Source organism: Camelus ferus, unplaced genomic scaffold (assembly GCF_009834535.1).
Source record: "Camelus ferus isolate YT-003-E unplaced genomic scaffold, BCGSAC_Cfer_1.0 contig720, whole genome shotgun sequence".
NCBI lineage: Eukaryota > Metazoa > Chordata > Mammalia > Artiodactyla > Camelidae > Camelus > Camelus ferus.
In genome coordinates, this window is record NW_022589674.1 from 49,610 (window position 1) to 69,096 (window position 19,487).

The 19,487-nt window shown below is 41.2% G+C and overlaps 2 pseudogenes; both read right to left on the reverse strand.

Annotated features, from left to right (window-relative positions):
• Window positions 1-246: 246 nt before the first annotated feature.
• On the reverse strand, window positions 247-17,654 carry LOC116662609 (annotated as a pseudogene).
• On the reverse strand, window positions 17,112-18,385 carry LOC116662610 (annotated as a pseudogene).
• Window positions 18,386-19,487: the final 1,102 nt, after the last annotated feature.

Here is a 19,487-nt window from a genome sequence, read left to right on the forward strand (position 1 = left end):
GTATAGTAGTATCTGCAAATCTGGAACTTCCAATTTATCCAATATTTTTTGAATATGAAGAGTTTAACACCTGAAGGGGCACCGAGTCCTTGCAATATGCCATGGGAGCAAAAAAACAATGAAATTTAAATTACTACTATTGATGTAACTTCATTTGTATTCATAACACAGTGAAATATTTAAGTTCTACAAATACACATTATGTAGAAGAGGATGAATAAAATAAAAGAAATACATATACAGGAACAAATTTGCAAAGGGTGTTTATTTTTCTGTTTCTGGATAAAATCACAATGCTTTGAACATATTAAGGGCTTGATTAAAATATGGTGACAATAAAAGCAATAATGAGACCTATATAGATAGAAACAATTTATCTCTGCTGTTCCTCGAATGTTGAGAAGAGTTTGAAAACTTACAACTTGCTCTGTTTTAAGTTATTAAAAAATGATCTTCATGTGCTAAATCTATTAACACTTGTATTTTGCTTAACTCTCACAACAATCTCATGATTACTTATTATTTACATATTTTACAGAGACATAAACTCAAGCCCATAGAGGATATATAATTTGCCAGGAGTCAGAGACTAAAAAAATTATAGACATCAGACACCAACTCACTTACTTGGGCTCTGAGAGTCAAGTTCTTTCCACAACACCACATTGTCTCTTCCAACTCTTGAATTCATGTATTTCCAGCTCTGTCTTCTCTGGATCCCGTAAGAGCAGATCTCAATATCCCTGACAGGTTTTAAATGGTTTGCTGGTTAGAAACAATGTTATAGTGAATTTCATGATAGTGAATAGGGAAATGGTAATCCACATAGAGAATTATTACATAAAGCATGCAGGGAAGACAAATCCATATTCTTGCAGGTTGCAAAGATTACTGTCTATTCTAGTGAAAATAAACCACCTTCTCTTCCATGCAAGAAGAGGTCTCATGTAATTGAACTGACATGAGTCACCAGGTAAGGGCTTTGGGATATAAGACTCTATTGTGATGGAACTAATTTTTGCTACTCGCAGATGAAGCATTCAGAGAAAGCCATCTTTGAGGCTATGCGTAACTCTCCTCACTGCCATCAGAGCCACTTTCATTCATAAGTCCACTGAATAAATGCAGAGTGCAGAGTATAGTGGTTGAATAATGCCAACACAGGCAATTATCGTGTTCACATGATTACCGAGCCGTGATAATCATGGTGAGCATCCCCTTGAGGTACAAATATCCTTATATTTTGGACAATTTTAAGCCATCCACCCATGAACTTCTTACCAAAACTTTCTTGTCAATAATATTCCAATATCGTCATGAATTTCAAGTCTCTGACCATCTCTGAAAAACATCATATACCCCTACAACCCATGGAAGTGATATATAGCCATAGCACAAGGGTCTCTTCTTTAAAGAAGGGTGGTGGTCATATTTAGCACTTATGTTAGTCCCAGTATGAGGATTCCCATCTCTGTTCTTGTACACAGGTATCCCTCAGTGGACTATAAGAGTGAAATGACCACTTTTGGCTGAGGCCAACTCTTTAGACTGGATCATCTGTAAATAAAACTGAATTTTTTCTCCCCAGTTAGTTGATAATATGAGAACAATTTATGAGATCATAGTTTGGCTAGAAGACATGACAGTACAGCCATGGAAGTGGACACATTGGGAGTATTAGTCATCTGAGCATACAATTTTGGGGAACCTTTTAGACAACTTGGACCCTAATCCTGTATGTTTCATTTCCTATTGGTGGTGATGTCCTGCTGAGTACATTCAACTTTGTGGCATACAAGTTCACGACAGCAGCTCAAGTAACATAGAGGATGACTTGTTGAGCCATTGTATCATTTGGAGTTCAACCAGAGAAGCAGAACTAGTAAGATAAATGTATATACATATACACACATACACATACACACACACACACATACAGAGACAGACTGGCAGAGAATAAAGCTACACACACACACACACACAAAGGTAGAATCTATTAGATAAATTGGCTTACACGTAGTTTGCACTGGCTACACAAACCCAAAGCCTCCAAAACAGGCAGACAGAAAAGGAAAATCGTGAGATTGGAATTCCACTGTTTGCTTCCTGAACAGCTAGGAAGAGATTTATATATGGTGCATGTGATATTATTTGCAGTCTCATTTTTTTCAGATACCCAGCCGGCCCTTCTTTCTAGGGCCTCTGAATATCCAAGAAAAGGCTGAAGAGCCAATTGCATGGTTTGCAACTGTGGCTGCCCTAAGTCTGTCCACCATTTTTCAGAAGCAGCATTTTCATTATGATAATGTTCAAGTAGAATTTTAGTGTATTGTCCAACTGATTCAGTGCCAGGGACACCTTGATCAGTAGCTACTGCCAAAGCTACCCGCTTACCAAACCATTTTGATGATCACTCAAGCCTCACTGATTATTGAGTGACTACTCCTAAACTTGTTTCTTGACCTCTTTCTTGACTCCAGAATCCCAACAGTCCCACCGCTATCAGACAGCCTAGTTCAAGGATAACACTTTCCACCTCTAGTCTTGCCTTATTGAAGAGTTTCTTCACCACAGCTCCTTACAAACACGCTAATGCATCCCTAACATGATGTTTCTCAAAGTCATTTTCAATGGATTTTTCCATTATTATCTTTAATGTATTTAAACATAGGTGAGCCATTAGTACTTGATAAACCCATGCCATCTTTTTAAACTCTATAGGCTTGTCTAATTTTTCTTCTGTAAAACTCAGGAATTTTTGGCATCTCAACTTCATTTCACATAAGCCACTCATATCTAGTCTTCAGCAAACAAATTCTAGGCATTTGCCAGTCTAAATTAGAAATAGTTTATCCTCCTGGACTTGAATCTCAGGTCCTTTCAGTCAAACTGAGATATATCTGTAGTTACATAAATGGTAGGATGGAATACAGAGAAAAATAGGCATTCCCTTGGAAAATTACTGATTACATCATTTTCAAATAAAGCAGGAAGCGCCTCACCAGCCCAGGGGAGTAAGCGGCTGCTAGAACCATCTGGTGACATTCTGTAAAACTGGGGGTTCAGCGTATTCAAAGTCAACTAGATCATTTCAAATACTCACATTAGAAATTTTTATGTTACACTTTTCTCCTATCAATATCCATGTTTTTACTCAAAACCTTGGCAAAGATCTGAATTCTGCCTGTGCTTTTTCATCAACATCACCACTAGTCTCTGGCTCTGACTTTTTTATTATTATTATTGAATTCTAGTCAGTTTACAATGTTGCATCAATTTCTGGCACACAGCATAGTAGTTCAGTCATACACATATATGCATAGATTTGTTTTCCTATTCTTTTTCATTATGGGTTACTACAATATATTGACTATAGTTCCCTGTGGTATATAGAAGAAACCTATTGTTTATCTATTTATAGTAGTTAGTATCTGTAAATCTCAAATACCCAATTGTAATACCCAATGCCTAGAAGGAATGTAAGATATTTTTGAGGGTAGCTGTAGAAACTTCCTGGTTCTTTGACCAAGATTTGAACCAGGATTTGATAACTTGCCTCTATCATTTCTTGCTTCATGCTTTCCAGTTCAGTTGGAAGCAGAGCAGCTCATCCCACTGCCATTAATTCTTCAAAGAAGGTCATAATTTAATAACTCTTTCACCATTAAGTGTTACAGATTACCAGCATTCCAATCCCTACCACCAACTAGACTACCCCTACCTTCAGCCCAACCCAGTCAGGTAAAGAATCCCAGCTCCTGGTACCTTGCCTGAAGCCATTCTGGGATCAGTTATTGTATCTTTCAAAGTTTTTAGCAGAAAATGACATAATCTCTCACAGCTCTACTATACAGGGAGGAATTTATTACAATTATCTTGTAGATTTTCTAGTAATCCAGATTCTAGATGATAGGGGCAGGAAAAAGAGGCTTTTTAGCAAAACGGGACTCAACAAAAACCCATGGTCCCTTCTGTTCTATGATGATACTCATGCCACCAAATTTTTCCAAAGAATCAGTCTGTGCTTGTGGCTGCCTCTTCATAGTTTGGACTTCTTCTTTCCAAGTCTTACATGGTGCACTTGCTTAGTGGAATTTAGGTCACACACAGAAGCCACACTGAGAACTTTTAGCTTTCTAGCCTCTAAAGCACAGGAGGATACACCAAAGGGGACTTAGAGTTGGCATTGTGTAAGACAATCTGCACCATCTAGGTAAAGTGCTTCACCAGCAGGAATCCTGATGTAGCAACATTAATAAATATTATTGAAATAAACTGAACTCCTTTGAGAAGTCCTTCCAAAACCATGCTTGGTTAAATGTAATTTATCACTCTTCTGCATGCTTTTATGATTTTCCAACTCATCTACAGGTGTAAATCTGGCATTTTCCTTGCCCCCCTCCCATTAATGTGAACTCTTTGAAGACTGTGTGATGGACTTCTTTTAGACTCCATGGTTCTCCCAAGGGCACGTTCAAGGACATGAGAGGAGGAACATAGCTCTGACTTCAGACATCTAAGCTGACATTCCTGACTTATTCATGTTAGTCAGTGTGTCATCTTGAGTAAGTACTCACTTCTCTGATTTTAGATTTTGTTCCCTACAAACTGGCAACTTATAAACCAGATGATATGTTTAAAGCAGTTAGTACAGTCCTAGGAATTACAAAATGTTGTATGAACAGATGTTCTGCTAGAGAATGGATGGCTAAAGAAATTTTGTTTGTTTTAGATTTTGTTGTTCCCTTTTCCCTCCTTTTATGCTACAGAAATGCCATATTTTTCACTTTATAACCTAAGATACAATATTACATGGAATTATGGAGAAGTGTTACACGTACTGGTAGGTTTTGTTTGACTAAATCTTAAACTGTCCAACTGTTCATAGAGAGGAATGTAAAAAAAAAAAAAAAGAGAGAGAGAGAGAGAGAGAGGAAAAAACCTTTGATTTGTGAGGATTTAAAGAAAATGTACCATCCTTCTGGGAGAGGTGGTCACCAGAAGGAAAAGCAGGTGATTGTTTTCTAGGTGTGAAAGGAGCAGATAGAGGCATGAGTTCTGATCTAGTACTTTGAGGCCAGGACTTGATATATGAGTTTTAATAGTTGATTATTAAGAGCTGTGATCCTGGGAACCCAAAGAAAGATGACCCTTGCACTGGGGGATGGAAGAATCTGTCTCTTTTAAAAACTATCTTTCTGCCACAGAGGTCTGAAGGAGTAGAAACACCACCAGAGCAGAGGGCTGACGCGGTGCAGCAGACTAAGGTAACAGTCACCCGTTATGACACACTTCAGGAGTGGGAAACTGGCAACTTGGACTTAATCATGCTAAAACTCCTTTAGAATTAGAACTGAAAAACTCCCTAGAATTCTCTGACAATTCAACAGAAAAGGAGAGAGATACTGAAATTCCTGGTATTACAGAGATGAGAGACTGCACAGTTTATTGGGGGGGGGGAGAAAAAGAGATGAGGATATGCTGATACAATTAAGCCTGTGGAGCAATTCACACCATTCACTTCAACTTAGCATGCCTTGCTTTCTCTCCCAGAGCTTCTGTCTTGTCAATAAATGTCTGGGCTTCAGATGTGTCATCAATATTGATGGATAATGCTAAGTAAGATGTTATAATTCCCCAGTGTTCTGATATTATATACAGAAAACCCTAAAGACTCCACATAAAACCTATTAGAACTGATGAATGAATTCACTAGGGTAGCAAGATACAAGATTAACATACTGAAATCAGTTGCATTTCTTTACATGAACAATGAAATATCAGGGGAAAAAAAACCCTTTAAATTTTCATCAAGAAAAATAAAATACTTAGGAACAAACTTGACCAAGGAGGTGAAAGACCTAGATGCTGAGAACTATAAAACACTGGTAAAGGAAATTGAAGATGATTCAAAAAAATGGAAAGACACCCCATGCTCTTGGATTGCACTTTGCTGTGCAGCAGACACTGACACAGCACTGCGAATCAACTGTACCTCAATTTTTAAAAATCTTAAAAAAAATAGTATTAATTCCCCAATGTTCTGCAATGCTTTCTGCTTTTTTCTTTTGGGGGGGGTTAGGGGTAAATTCACTTATATTGGGAAAAGCCTTTTATTTTAGAACTGTTCTTTAACATCTTCCTAACTCAAGCATATAGTTATTTCTCTGTGTATTACAGTTATTTGAAACATTTTAGAAATATCAACAAAATCAAAACACCATGGACTTTCAAGGACAAATGTGTATTACTTCATATTGTGCTCAACACCTAGCACTTTGGGGTAATTGATGGCATTGGGTGGTTTAACCAAAAAAAAAAAAAGTTATTGGCAATTTTCAGAGTCCTATAGCAAACTGTGGGAGTCTTCAAACCAAGAGAGATCCTAAAATCTTAATAAATTTTATATACAAAATTATGACACTGCCTCCTTCTCAGACTCAATGGATTGTCCAGTGGATCTGCATATTTAGATAAGTCATTTGTAGATGTCTGTGTATTCAGTGATCTCTCTCTCCCTGTCTGAACTCCTGGAGCTTGCTGCTTGCACTGTTCATTAGGTGAAAAAGCATTCTAAGTGCCTTGAGACACTGTGTTATACAACCTTGATTGCTCCTCTCCTAATATAATAAATTCTGTGAGGAAGGCCAGTACCTGAACCAGGAGACTAAATGCGGGGAACACAAAATATAAGGCGCTGTCCACCACAGTAGTCCGCCACCCTGGGAATGTCAAAAGCAATGCCGAAATTCTTCAGGAGTCAAAGTACAGCTCTGACCATTATCCCCTGAGCAGCCCACAGGTCCTCCTTTCCTTGTTCTTCTCCAGTGTGTAACTCATCTTCTGGCTGGGAAGAACTCCATCCCTGCTTCTTAGGTTTATTACATGTCCACTTTCTTCATGGCCGTTTCATGATTTCTTACTGATCTCAAACCAAGACTGTACAGTTATTTTATCGTTTAGGTCGTCCTGATGAGCAATTAGAGCTGTTGCTGCCAGACTCGTTCTCTGGCTTCTGAGTTCAAAATGAGCTTGAGACTCCCCCTTTCTATCTTGAATGTGGCCATTAAGGGAGGTTAGAGTTAGACATGAGAATTAGCCAAAATGTAGGATTTAGTAAAAGGCCAATTACACACATGTTGCTTCCTCTATTGTAATAAACCGACCTACTTAAAGGAGAGGAAGTGTCCATGTCTTAAAAGATAAAAAAATCATCATGCCTCTCATCCTAAATATTTTCTTTCTATTCTGGCCCCTGTTCAATTTACAACCTCTTTTCTTAGTTTTTCTTTCACAGCTGAACATTATAAAAAAGTCTTCTTTGGGGGGAGGTAATTAGGTTTACTTATTTGTTTCATTTTTAGAGGAGGTGCTAAGGATTGAACCGAGGACCCTGTGCATGCTAAGCATGACCCTGTGCTTGCTAAGCATGCGCTCTACGACTTGAGCTACATCGTCCCCCCTCCCCCAAACATCTTCAATGAGGGCTTGTGTTTGCTGTCTCCACTCTCTAGGTCCCCTAAAATGGCTCTTCCATTCTCACTGGTTCCCAATAAGTAACAGATGCACTCTTGAGTTAGGATTATTTATGAAAGTGGTATTTACAAAGGGAATATTTATAAGAGATGGTGTAATACCCTGGGGTTAGTAACATAGGAGCTACAAGCAATGACCACTAGGCCCAAGGGAGGGGCGGTTAATGAGACCCAGAAGGAGAGAGCCGTGTAGACCTTGAGAAGAGTGGTGATTTTGGACTATCCCATCTAATGTGGCCTCACAGCGGTTGAGCAGGGAAATAAATATATTGACCTGTCTCTCCTTCCTTCCAGTCTCTTGTTGGCGCACCTCATTGGACAAACCCACTAGAAGCCAGGCACAAAGAGAACACATGGATGGTCAGCTTTTTGAGACAAAGGGCAAATTAAGAAGAGTGATGAAAAGTTGACATGAGAGTGGAAAGACATCAGGCATGTTTACCTCCTTATTACATTGGAACTACACCCATGGAAAGTCTGCCCCCTCTAATGTTCAAACACAATGGCCTCTAGTTTCATTTACATGCCATCTATTTGCCTCTTTTCATTTGGATCCCATGAAACTCATTCTTTTTTTCTTTTCCTCTTCTTTAAAAAATGTTTTTAATTGAAGTACAGTCAGTTTACAATGTTATGTCAGCTTCTGGTGTACAGCATAATGTTTCAGTCATAGACACACATACATATATTCCTTTTCATATTGTCATAATAGGTTACTACAAGATATTGACTATAGTTCCCTGTGCTATACTGCAGAAACTTGTTTATCTATTTTATATACAGTAGTTAGTAACTGCAAATCTCAAACTCCCAATTTATCCTTTCCCACCCCCTTTTCTCCCTAGTAATCATGTCTGTTTTCTATGTCTGTGAGTCTGTTTCTGTTATGTAAATAAGTTCATTTGTGTGTGTGTGTGTGTGTGTTTAGATTCCACATGTAAGTGATACCATATACCACACTCTTGATCTTTCTCTAAACCTTATCTTGTTTATAAGTTTCCATCCATAAACCTACATGTCCTTTCCTGGCACCCCATCCATTTTCCACCTGCCCTTTAGCACTTCCTCTCCATTTCCATGGCACGCTTCTGATATGCCAATCTGTTTACCTGTATAATCTGTTTACCAAGTCCTCCACCACAGTAACATCCAGCTTGTCCTACCAAGGAACACCTCTTGCTGTGACATTTTCCCCCTAAAATGATTTGAGCTCTCCTTTTTGTCCACAGGATAATCTCCAATCAAAGTCTAGCTCCTGTCAAGTTTTCACCCCTCAATTTCTGCTCTCTTCCCCCACACCCTGTGGTCAGCCAGACTATTTCAAATTCTCTAAGCACATTCATACCATTAGGATTTGAAAAAACTGCCCATTTTGTCCATTGCTTTTGCCTCCTTTCTGTGTGATGCACTGTTTTATCCTTCTAGACCCAGCTCAAATGTGCTGTGATCTGTGAGTTCCACTTTGCTTCTTCCCAGGAAGACTTGATCCCTCCCTCTGCTTTGCCCCAAGAGAACTTCCATGGCTTTTTCCCTCATTTCTATCTACTTTGCCACTGAATAAGCCATAATCATTCCTCCCTGTTATGCAGTGCTTAAGGTGGGAGCACTGCTTCACTTATCTTTGTACCACTGAAACTTATCAGAGCATCTGGCAAATGGAAACGTCTCCCCAAATACTTGTAAAATGAATGAGAGATGACTGGCTTGACAGATGGCCCTCTAGCTGGTGTCTGAAGAGCCTTTCTCCTGTGGATCAATAGTTATGTTCATATGTAATAGGAACTGTAGTCAGACAGAGTCCTGGGAAGAAGTGGCATGAGACAGTTCAGGTGCTGCCTGGCTACAGGACAGGGTAAGTGTCCTTCTATGGCCATTTTCAGGCCTGACACTCCAGCACTATGTGGTACAGGGCTTAAGAAGCCTAATAATGCTAAATCAAAATGTAAAAAGTTGAAAGTTAGGAGTGCTGGAGTAAGAAAAGAAGTCTCTACATTTTTATGTAGCAGGGGTCCCAGTCTGAGTCAGAGCAGAAGCTAAAGGAAGTGTCTCCATCAGAGAACCAGAGCAGGGAGATGTGGGAGACAGACGGCTCCTGGTGTGCAGGCGGTCAGCCTGGGACAGAAGATTCTAGTGAGTCTGGTGCCCTGAAGACTAATGACACTAGGAGCTCTGGAGGCAGAACCTTTGGAAGGGATGTGAGTAAATTTATGGCAAGTGCGAGAAAAAGTGGCAGCAGGCAGTGGGCTGGAGAAGGACAAAACAGGCAAAGCATGAAAGGGCTGCTCGTGAGCCCATGAGAGATGTCTTGGAGGATCCTGGGACAACTTGGTGAGATTCTGAAGGCATTTAGATATTGGCAGATGAAGGTAAGAGACCATGCAATAAAGTCAGGGCCATTAATGTAACTCTATACTTGAAGTCTTTGTAGGGTACCTCACAACACCGTGCTAGTGAGGGTGAAAGGGATTTTGCTGTCATAGTTCAGGGTTATATTGGGAGCTCCCTCCATATGTGTTAAATGCAGGACTGGAATAAAGACATCCATCTCTTGGCACATAACAAGATCTCTTTTAAAGACTACATGGAAGAGAAAAGACTTTTCTTACTATCTGACCATGCTTTGGAAAATAACCAAAGAACATTCAAAGGTTTAGATTCCTGGAAATGGAGCACAGATAATGAGGATGTGAGAGCACACATTAAGATAATAGGCATGTATGAAGAGCTAATATAGGTTTTTTGTTCCATACTGAGTTTGAATTTACTATAATTTATTCTTTAAATAGTATATTGTTTACTTAGAGATGCTTTTAAGATGTGGAACCAGCTAAAGGGAACTATTTAGACACAGAAACATGTTTATTCAGACTTGACTTCAGAGTTATCTCTTACAATAATGAGAAATGAGAAAAGTAAATTATTTCCCTAATACAGAACACCAAAGATACTATCACTAGTTAGAGCATAAGATATTATGTAATAAGGAATTTGGCTGGCCTGTGTCCCTGGCTGCTGGGAAGTAGCTTCTAAATCTTGGGAATTTTTGGAGTGATGGGAGTGTCTCTTATTGATGGTGGCTCCTGACAGTTTATGCTAATAAGGTGACTTATGGTGGGGACCCTATGTGGCTTATGCTGATGAGATGACTCAGGATGTGGACTGGCCACACCTGAAAGACTAAACATGCAACTAGAAAGTTGGGGCTCTGAGCCAATGTGATACCAGCATGACCTCTGGGAAGGGAAAGTGGTCAAGAGACTGACTTCAGCTGCATGGCCAATGACCCAGTCATGCCTATGCAAGGAAACACTGATAAAAACTCTGAATGCCAAAGCTTGGTTGCGCTCCCCTGAATAGCGCTATTCTGCACATTGTCACATATCTCTGTGCCGGGAGGGTAACACATTCTAACCCCATGGAGAGAGGACAAGGGGCGCTCTGCATCTGGGACCCTCCCAGACATTGCCCTGTGTGTCCCTCCTTTTGGCCAGTCCTGATTGGTATCCTTTACAACAAAACCGTAATTGTAAGGATAGCACTTTCCTGGGTTCTGTAAGTCATTCCAGTGAATTATCAAACCTGAGGGGTAACGGGATAGCCAGCTGGTCAGCAGTGAGGGTAGCCTGGTTGCGGGAAGTGAGAGCAGACTTACGGAGGACTGTGCCCTTGACCTGTGAGGCCTGGCCTGGTTCTAATTAGTGTCACAAGTCGCTGCAGCTATCAAACTTTGGCGTAGCCTAGTCTCATATATCACACTCTTACTAACATATTTTGTGCTAGGTTCACAGCATGATAACATCTGTAGTTAAAGTTCATGACTAGAAGTGCACAACACCATGAATGTAGCTCCAGTTGATTCAGCCATTCCTAATGTCATCAATGAGAAGCCACGTGCTTTGCACAGACTGTGGCAAGTGCTGGGCTATTCTTTAAGAAACCTTCAGTCCTCATGGTATTTTAGCTCCTCTCATGTGGCATTCCCTTCACTCCTTCAGCATTCTATTTCACTTGATGCTTTCCCCTCTGTACCACTGGTGTAACTAAATGAATTTCTCTCTGTGTGTTTTTTATTCATGACTAGCATTTCATTCTTATCACAGGATCACAGTGGAAATTCCTTGAGAGCCTTAAAAGTACTAAGCTCTGCCATCAAAGAGTCTAAGCAAAACTTCTGCTGGGCTCCTGGCACATCTATCTAATCCACCCAGAGGTTCTTCGATGGCTTAATGTCTTTCATCGACACATGAAACTTTATTTGAATCAGTAGATCTAACATGACCCATTTCCTTCTTATGACAAAAATATTTCCTTTATAGGATTTGAATTTAGGTTACAATTGGCAGACATTGTGTCTCATAACTACTAACGTGCCACCCTTCACTTCCTGAATTGCCAACCACATTCTTTCTAACAAAGGATCACAACCCTCTTTAAAGAAAGCACCTAGGGATTACGTTCAAAGGAAAAAGGCTCAAAAATGTTTTATTTCTTCTTTCAGTCAAAGAGCATTTTATGCTCAGTAAAAATAGGTTAAAAACAGCTTGAGGTAGGACCGGTGTTGTCTGTCAGCTGCCGTCATCCACCTTCACGCTCTGTAACAGGATGTGCACACCCTTTCATTGCTTGCAGATGCTGCATGTAGGCATGAGTGATCACCACTGAGAACCTCATGGTCTCCAGAAATGCACACTACATACCGCATTTGCAGAGTGAGTGATAGAAATTCCCTTTAAAGTACCTAAGGTTTTGTCCAATTTAATTGGTTCCACTTCCTATGGCTATGAACAAAGTGAGCACATCCAGTCTCACACACTTCAGATCTGATTAAATGGCTTTCTTTCATTACCGCTTAAGCTATGTCCACCACGTCAAATTGTTTTAGTAGTTATTAATAGTTAACGTATTTCTTTTGCCTTCTCTACAGTTGTGGCATTGGAGTTCAATGGGGGCAATTCAGTCCACAATTTTTGCCTGTCATTCATTTTCTACCTGTTAAAAGGGGCTGTGGCTTAGCCAGCACCGTGAAAGTACACCATCCCGCTGTCTCTCCCTGCTGACCCCGTGTCACAGCCTGACAGCAGATGGGCTTGGTACTCAGCGCTGTGTATGTTCAAACTGCCTGAAAAAAGCCATGTGATTTTTGTGGAAATGCCTGCTGTTAAAGGAGGAAATCATACACTCTTCTAAGCATTTGAATATAAAGGAAAAGAGAAGAAGTCAAATCAATATAGTAGGTTGAGTAATGATTTACAGATACCATAAAGCATAATTCTTCATTACTTTCAGACCAGGAAAGGACCTCTCCCACTTGAGAAGCTTATTAGCAAACCCAAGGGTCTTCTCTGCAGAAATGCAGAGCTGATACATGTGCATGTCCATAGACATTTTTGCGTTCAGTTTTAGGAGTTTTTTGGTTCTCCAGAAGCTTATATGTGAATCAATTTAGCAACTAGGATATATATTTGCATGCTATATGTAACATTTTTATATCATATTATATGTAAGTTATAAAACAAGGGTGGTTAACTAGGATTCATGTATAGGTTCTGCAGAAAGAAGAACCATATGTGTGTGTGTGTGTCTGTGTGTGTGTCCATACAAATGCATACTTTTTTTTACACAAATTGGTAAGTTTCAAGTGAGAAGGTGGGGCTGGGTCAAAAGACAGTAACAGGGCTTCGGGCTTTCCTCTAGTTACTAAAGTCTATCTGTGGAACTCTAGAGCTTAGAGGAATTTAACTGAAAAAAATCATTGTATTAACTCTATTAAAGAGATCATATAGCAATCAGAAAGGGCGTTGGCCAGCTATGGAGGTGTGGCAAGATTCGCAGAGACAGGACTTTTTTTTTTGGTTCTATTTCACCCCCACTCCATGCCCCCCCACAACTAGGAGTCTGATTATACAGCAGAGAAGGGGACTCTGACAAGGCAGCAGAGGCACCAAAAGCATGTAGAAAAGAGGAGCGCCACGTAACTCCACAGGAGGGAGAGTCACATGTGGAAATGACACTTAGCTCAGCTGGGAGAAGGTTTTCCTCTTACGTACCTTCCTCTGCTTCTTAAACATACATAACTTGTTACCTGTACATTTAATTGTCTTTCCTGACAGCTCTGCTAGTTGTCACAAAACCACAGTCCTACTGGGACACACTATCTTAGCCTGTTTTACAAAACAAAATAAAAACAGGAGGATGAGAGTTGTAGGATCATGTAAATAGGTAAATGCTAAGCGAGTTTCTGTTCCTCAGACCATTTTAAGTATGGAGATATAAGACACAAAATCTTGAGAAAAACATTTTTTTAATGTTAAAAATCTTTAAAAAGCACACATGGGACTTCTCTAACATTTTTTGCTGCTTCCTGTGAATCCGTAAGTATTTCAAAATAAGAAGCTAAAAATGAAAGAAAAAAAAATTACAACATGCATCTTCCATAACACATTTGGAAAATACAGAATGATATTTTTAAAAAGCCATATAAGTATAAAAAAATGCAAGTTTACCTATAAACTGGAACACAATTGTGAAGTGGATATTGACTTAAGTACCTTAAAATCTGAAAATTTAAACACTGTTTTCTAAAAAAACAGGAAAATTAATAGAAAAAGCATTTAAAAGAAAAAGAATTCCCTTTAAAAGTCTAAAATGTATATCTTTGGTAGACAAAACATTTTATTATTGTTTATTTATTATTATTATTTTTAATTTAATGAAGGTAATTTTGTTAACAAAACTAGGATATCAATGAAAAGTTTTCAAAGATCAAATGATTAGGAACTATTTAAAAGGCTAATCTATTATATGCTATACACAATTTAAATAACTAATAAAAGCTTACTCAGGCTTACTCTAACATACAACCTACAATCTTCCGGTGAAATTATTACTCAAAGTAAAACTGTTTCCTTAAGCACACTATTTGACCAATGAACCCTGTGGCTAAGCATTGGCAAAACATCATAACATGACAAAGGATACATGAATATAGGTAGTGAAATTTTTCACCGTTGGGTGTGCAGACTAACTGAACTCACAAGCCCTTCTTTCCGCCAGGATATGCAACAGGTCAAGTGTACAGTGCATTTAAGGATTCATTATACTTTGACTCAGATTTCTCTATCAATGTCTACAATGTGTATTTAAAGAATTTAATAAACAATAAATGCTGAAGAGGTAGGAAATACACTACTAAATATCATTTACAGAAATGACTTTCTTTACATATATACGGTAGTTCACCAGGAAAATGACAAATTTTATCTAAACTTTTGAATAATAATACCACTTTACATTTAACAAACTATCTCATTTGATCCTCACAACAACCCCATAGACAGCAAAAGTTATTACTCCAGTTTAATACATAAGAATGAGGCTCAGAGGTTAAGGAACTCGACTGAGGTCATTTGGACGAGTCCTAGGACCCAGATCCTCTACATCTTGGCCACTATTTTTTCCATCACCCAGGCTACCTCATATTTACCATTTATTAAAATGCAAACCACTATATAACTTCCTTCCTTCCACGTTGGTGGAGGTGAGGAGGGTACCAGAGCTCTAGCAAGCCAATCCTTTTCTATTCCACTTGAAATTTTAGTACTTAAGGGGATATTAGTCATTCATCTTAATAGTGACAAGAAGGATGTGACAGGTCATCTTAGTTGAGAATTATGCATATCAGTAATTCTGTATGTAATCCTACTAAGTAATTATTTTCTTAATCCTGATAAAAGTATCCTTTTAGAAAATTCTCTACAAACAATATCAAAAGTAGAATGGGCTTTTTCACTGAAAAAAATCTGAAACCAAATTTTAGTCCTATTACTCAATAGCTGTACAACTGTGGATACATTTCTTAACTTCCTTGAGTCTCAGTGTCTTTGTCTAAAAGTGAAGATACCACCATTGGCCTCTGTGAGTTGTTAGGCAGATTCAATGAGATTATATTTGTAAAGCATTTAATTCTTAGAAAAGGCCCAGTTCACAGAATAGACCAGTTCTGCTAGAGAAACAAACATGCAGACAGGTAGTGCTCATAGGTAATGTCATTTGCCTGGACTTTACTAATTTAGCTTCTTATGTGACCTTATTTCTTTTCTCTCTCAAATATCTGAGGCAGGACACACTATATCACTCTTGTAATCAGGGTACCAATTAAAGTGAGTGCTGGATTTCAGTCCTCTTCTAAGCCCTTTAGTTAAGGAATATTATAATCAATTATTCGACTGTCTTAGAATTGGCTATATTCAAACCTTATACTATATTCAAAGCTTATACTATTTTTGCTCCTATGCTTTAAGTCTGCTATCATTCACTAGTTTGAAATAAAACTAATAACAGTAAGCCAGTTTTACAAACCATGATACACTGAATTCATGTTGGGTGAAAAGGGCAGGAAGTTTCATGGGGTGAGGGAAAGGACCTAACATTGAGAAATTACGTATTCAGCAGGCCATCCATCATGCACTAAAATGATTTTCTCTCTTTTAATCTTCCCAGGCATCATTCTAACCAAGATTCGCACTGTTTTACAGATTATGCAAGGGAAGCTCAAACTCTGGCTCGCTCCCCCTTGTTCAAGGCACTCTCACCTACAGAAGGCTCTCGCTCAGCTCAAGGCCTTTCCTCTGAATGCTCTCCTGACGCCTGCAAGGCCGTCTCCTTCTCCAGTCTCACCTCACATAGTGCCTGCCCTCATCATTTCTGAAGCAGGGCACACCAACCACTCCAGCCTCACTCCCTTCACAGAACATAAGTGGTCAGTACCCACCTCCTTCCTGTGCTGAAGGGCAGGGATGCTCTTCCTTATCACTCCTGTATCCTGAGTGCTCAGCACAGAAAACGATGCTGGCTTAACGAGTGGACGAACACACCTGCCTACACCCATTCAGCAAGTTAAAAGGCATGGCCTGGAAACCAATTCAGATGAATCTGTCTGTAAACTCCTGCACGGCCCTACCATAACTTTTTTTCCACTGGTGGGAGGGGAGGTGCTTTGGGCTTGGAAATCGATCATTTTTAGATTTTAAAGGAAGTATGGAACTACCTACACATGTATTTAATACTACAAAATAATTAACCAGAGTTTCAAGAGCTCTTACTTCACCTTTTAGAACCACAACTCAATTTGGGAAAACAAAAACCAACCAACCAAACAAAATTCCAGTACATGTATGATGCTCCTGAACAATCAAAAAACCTCCAAACTATCGAGTAATTGGATTGGAACCTGCACCTATGGTTATTTAAGGCCAAAAGAAAATTTAAGTTAAACACATAATGCATTTTACTTAACAGGCTTACTTGTAACATCCTGTTCTTTTGTAAGATGTCTTCAATTCCCGCATACATCATACACAAAAACCTTAAAAGCAGCCATGGGATTTTCATTCTGATCATGGTAATCATGTTCTTTCTTAAAGAAAGATGACAAAAATACACTCAGTCTGCTGCGTTTCACTATTAAACCATGACTTTGCTGACAGAAATCAACTCAGGTAAGATGCCCAGGACCGGTCAGAGCCCAGCACTAACCACAGGCACTTTGCTCCCCTGCCCAGAGGGTTTAATACTTACCGCCGAGTCCTCCATCCTCGGAGAGTCCTGTCCCTCTCACTCGTAGCTAAGTCAGTCCCAATATGAGGGAAAATAAGCAGGCAGCAGCTAAGAGAAACATCCACAAGTGGTGGGCACCGAAACCCCCTGTTGGGGACACCCCCTCCGTTTAAATTGCCTGGAGAAGTTCCTCCTCAGGCTCGGAACGCTTTGGTTTGTTACAGGTGTTTTTCACGTAGGTGTGATTGGAGTGATTGGTCCTCAGTGAACTGGAGGCGGCCACCGCCGCACTGGGAGGGAGGCTGTTGGGAAAAATCCACGCTGAAGGCCCCACCGCCGATATGATGATTGGTCTTAAGGAGGGAGCCTGTAGACGAATCCAAGGTTGAGTCCATGTCGGCGAGCGGCGTTGGCAGGAGAGGGGCCAGGTGCTCAGCGTTAACACAGGCATCTAGGCGCGGGGCTGGAGTCCAGATGATCACACCCTCCTCCCTGCGCCGCCGCTGCCGCCGCTGCCGCCGCCGCCGCCTCGAGGTCTCGGCTTCTGTCCACAGCCTCGGCTCCTGTCTACACTCCCGGCGTGTGTCTACACTCCCGGCTCCGGTCTATACTCCCGGCGCCGCCGCCCTGTCGTGCATCGCGATTCCTCCTCTCCCGGAACTGAGGTCGCAGCCGGCCGCCGGCCGACGTCGCAGGCAGCGGGGAGAGAGGCTCACTCCGGCCCCGCCTGGGCCGGTGCCGGGAACGGGAGCCGTCCTTGAACACCCGTCCGCTGGAGGCCACGTCCCCGGGTCCCCTTCCTCCGAGCCCGAACAGTCTTCCCGGCAGCTGTAGGGAGCAGCCCACTGCCATTCACCGTCCGGCCGGACCGCAGCGGCTCCTCGGCCTCCGGGACCCCGTCCTCGCCGCCCCGCCCTTCGTCCTCTGCCGCCCCGTCTCTCCCCGCTGGGCTCTGCAGCTCCGGAGCCGCCGGCCTCGGGCCGCCCGCCCGGAGCGGGGCTTCCTCCGCGCGGCCGCGTGGCTGCAGGTCACCGCGCTGGCGGCTAGGGGGCGCCGACGGCGGCTTGAGCCCGCGCGGTGCTGGGGCCGAGCCCGGTCCTTCTTCCCGCCGCCGGCCCGGCCCCGGGGACCGGCCTCCACCCCGACTCGGCCAAGCTGGAGCGCCACAGCACTCTGCTGCCGGCCGTGGGGCGCCCCGGGGGTCCGTAGGGGAGGTGGCCCGAGGCCGGCCAGAGCCCCCTCCCCGGAGCGACAACCGTGGCGGCCGCCGCGTTACTGTCATCGCTGTTACGCATCTTGGTGGTGGTGCTGCTGCTCTTCCTCTAGAAGCTTCCTTGGCTCCTTGAGGAAACAATAAATTTATACTATGGACCATTCTACAAGACAGCTTGCTTGACCTCTTCAGCTATCAATATTATGAAGGAAAAAAATAGGCAAAATTATAAAAGACTAGAGAGACATGACCACCAATATAAAGTGTTACATTTGAGTGAATTCAGAATTTCTCAAAAAGCTGTAAAGATATTTACTAATAACTGGGGTAGTATGAATATGGTTGGTATATTAAATAACATTTTATCGATGTTAAACTTTGGAGGTGAGACAAAAATAAGAGCAAGTGAGAGAGAGCGTGTGCACAAATGGGGGGAAATGTTCAGAACTGGTAAAGCCAGAAAGCTATTTGGCTGTTCACTAGAACCATATTTACACTTTTCTATACAACCTTTCCCAGCAGACCTCCTCTCTTTTTCGCTTTTTGAAATCATATTTGTTGCAACATTTTTTACTCATTACTATAGTCATCTTAGTGTGAAGTAGCTAATCAGATGCTATAGCAAGTTTCTATCACACGTTACTTGGAATTGGCCCAGCATGAACCTGGCCTACCTAAGCTGTTGGCTGGTTTGCTACTTCTGGATTTGATTAATTGCAAAGGTGGATAACATAAACACGAAGGGATTGTGTCCCTCATGGAATGGATTCCTTTCATTTTGTGAAGCATAAAGCTCTTTGTTAGCCTATGATGTAGAAGGTAAGCCCCATTTTGGCTTTAATCCTGGTTAAGGAATAAGAGAGGGGAGTAACAATAAAGAACGTCGGCATTACCGCAACGGACTGAAGCAGGAGGGGCTGGAGGTGAGGTGGGATGAGTCAGCTGGTTTGTCCTGCATGGTAAGGAGACTGGAATTATGACAGGAATAAGGCTCAGCCTCAAAGGGTTCTAAGCATGGCATCACCCAGTCAGAAAGAACTGGAGGCAGGTCAGACTGAGGTCACAGAGATGGTTAGGAGGCAATGGAAACAGTGCACACCAGGCATGATAAAGGTGGAACTAGATTCTTAAGGGTGGAGCAGAGGGGACTGGTATGAGGTACACGTGGAAGATGAAATTGCCAG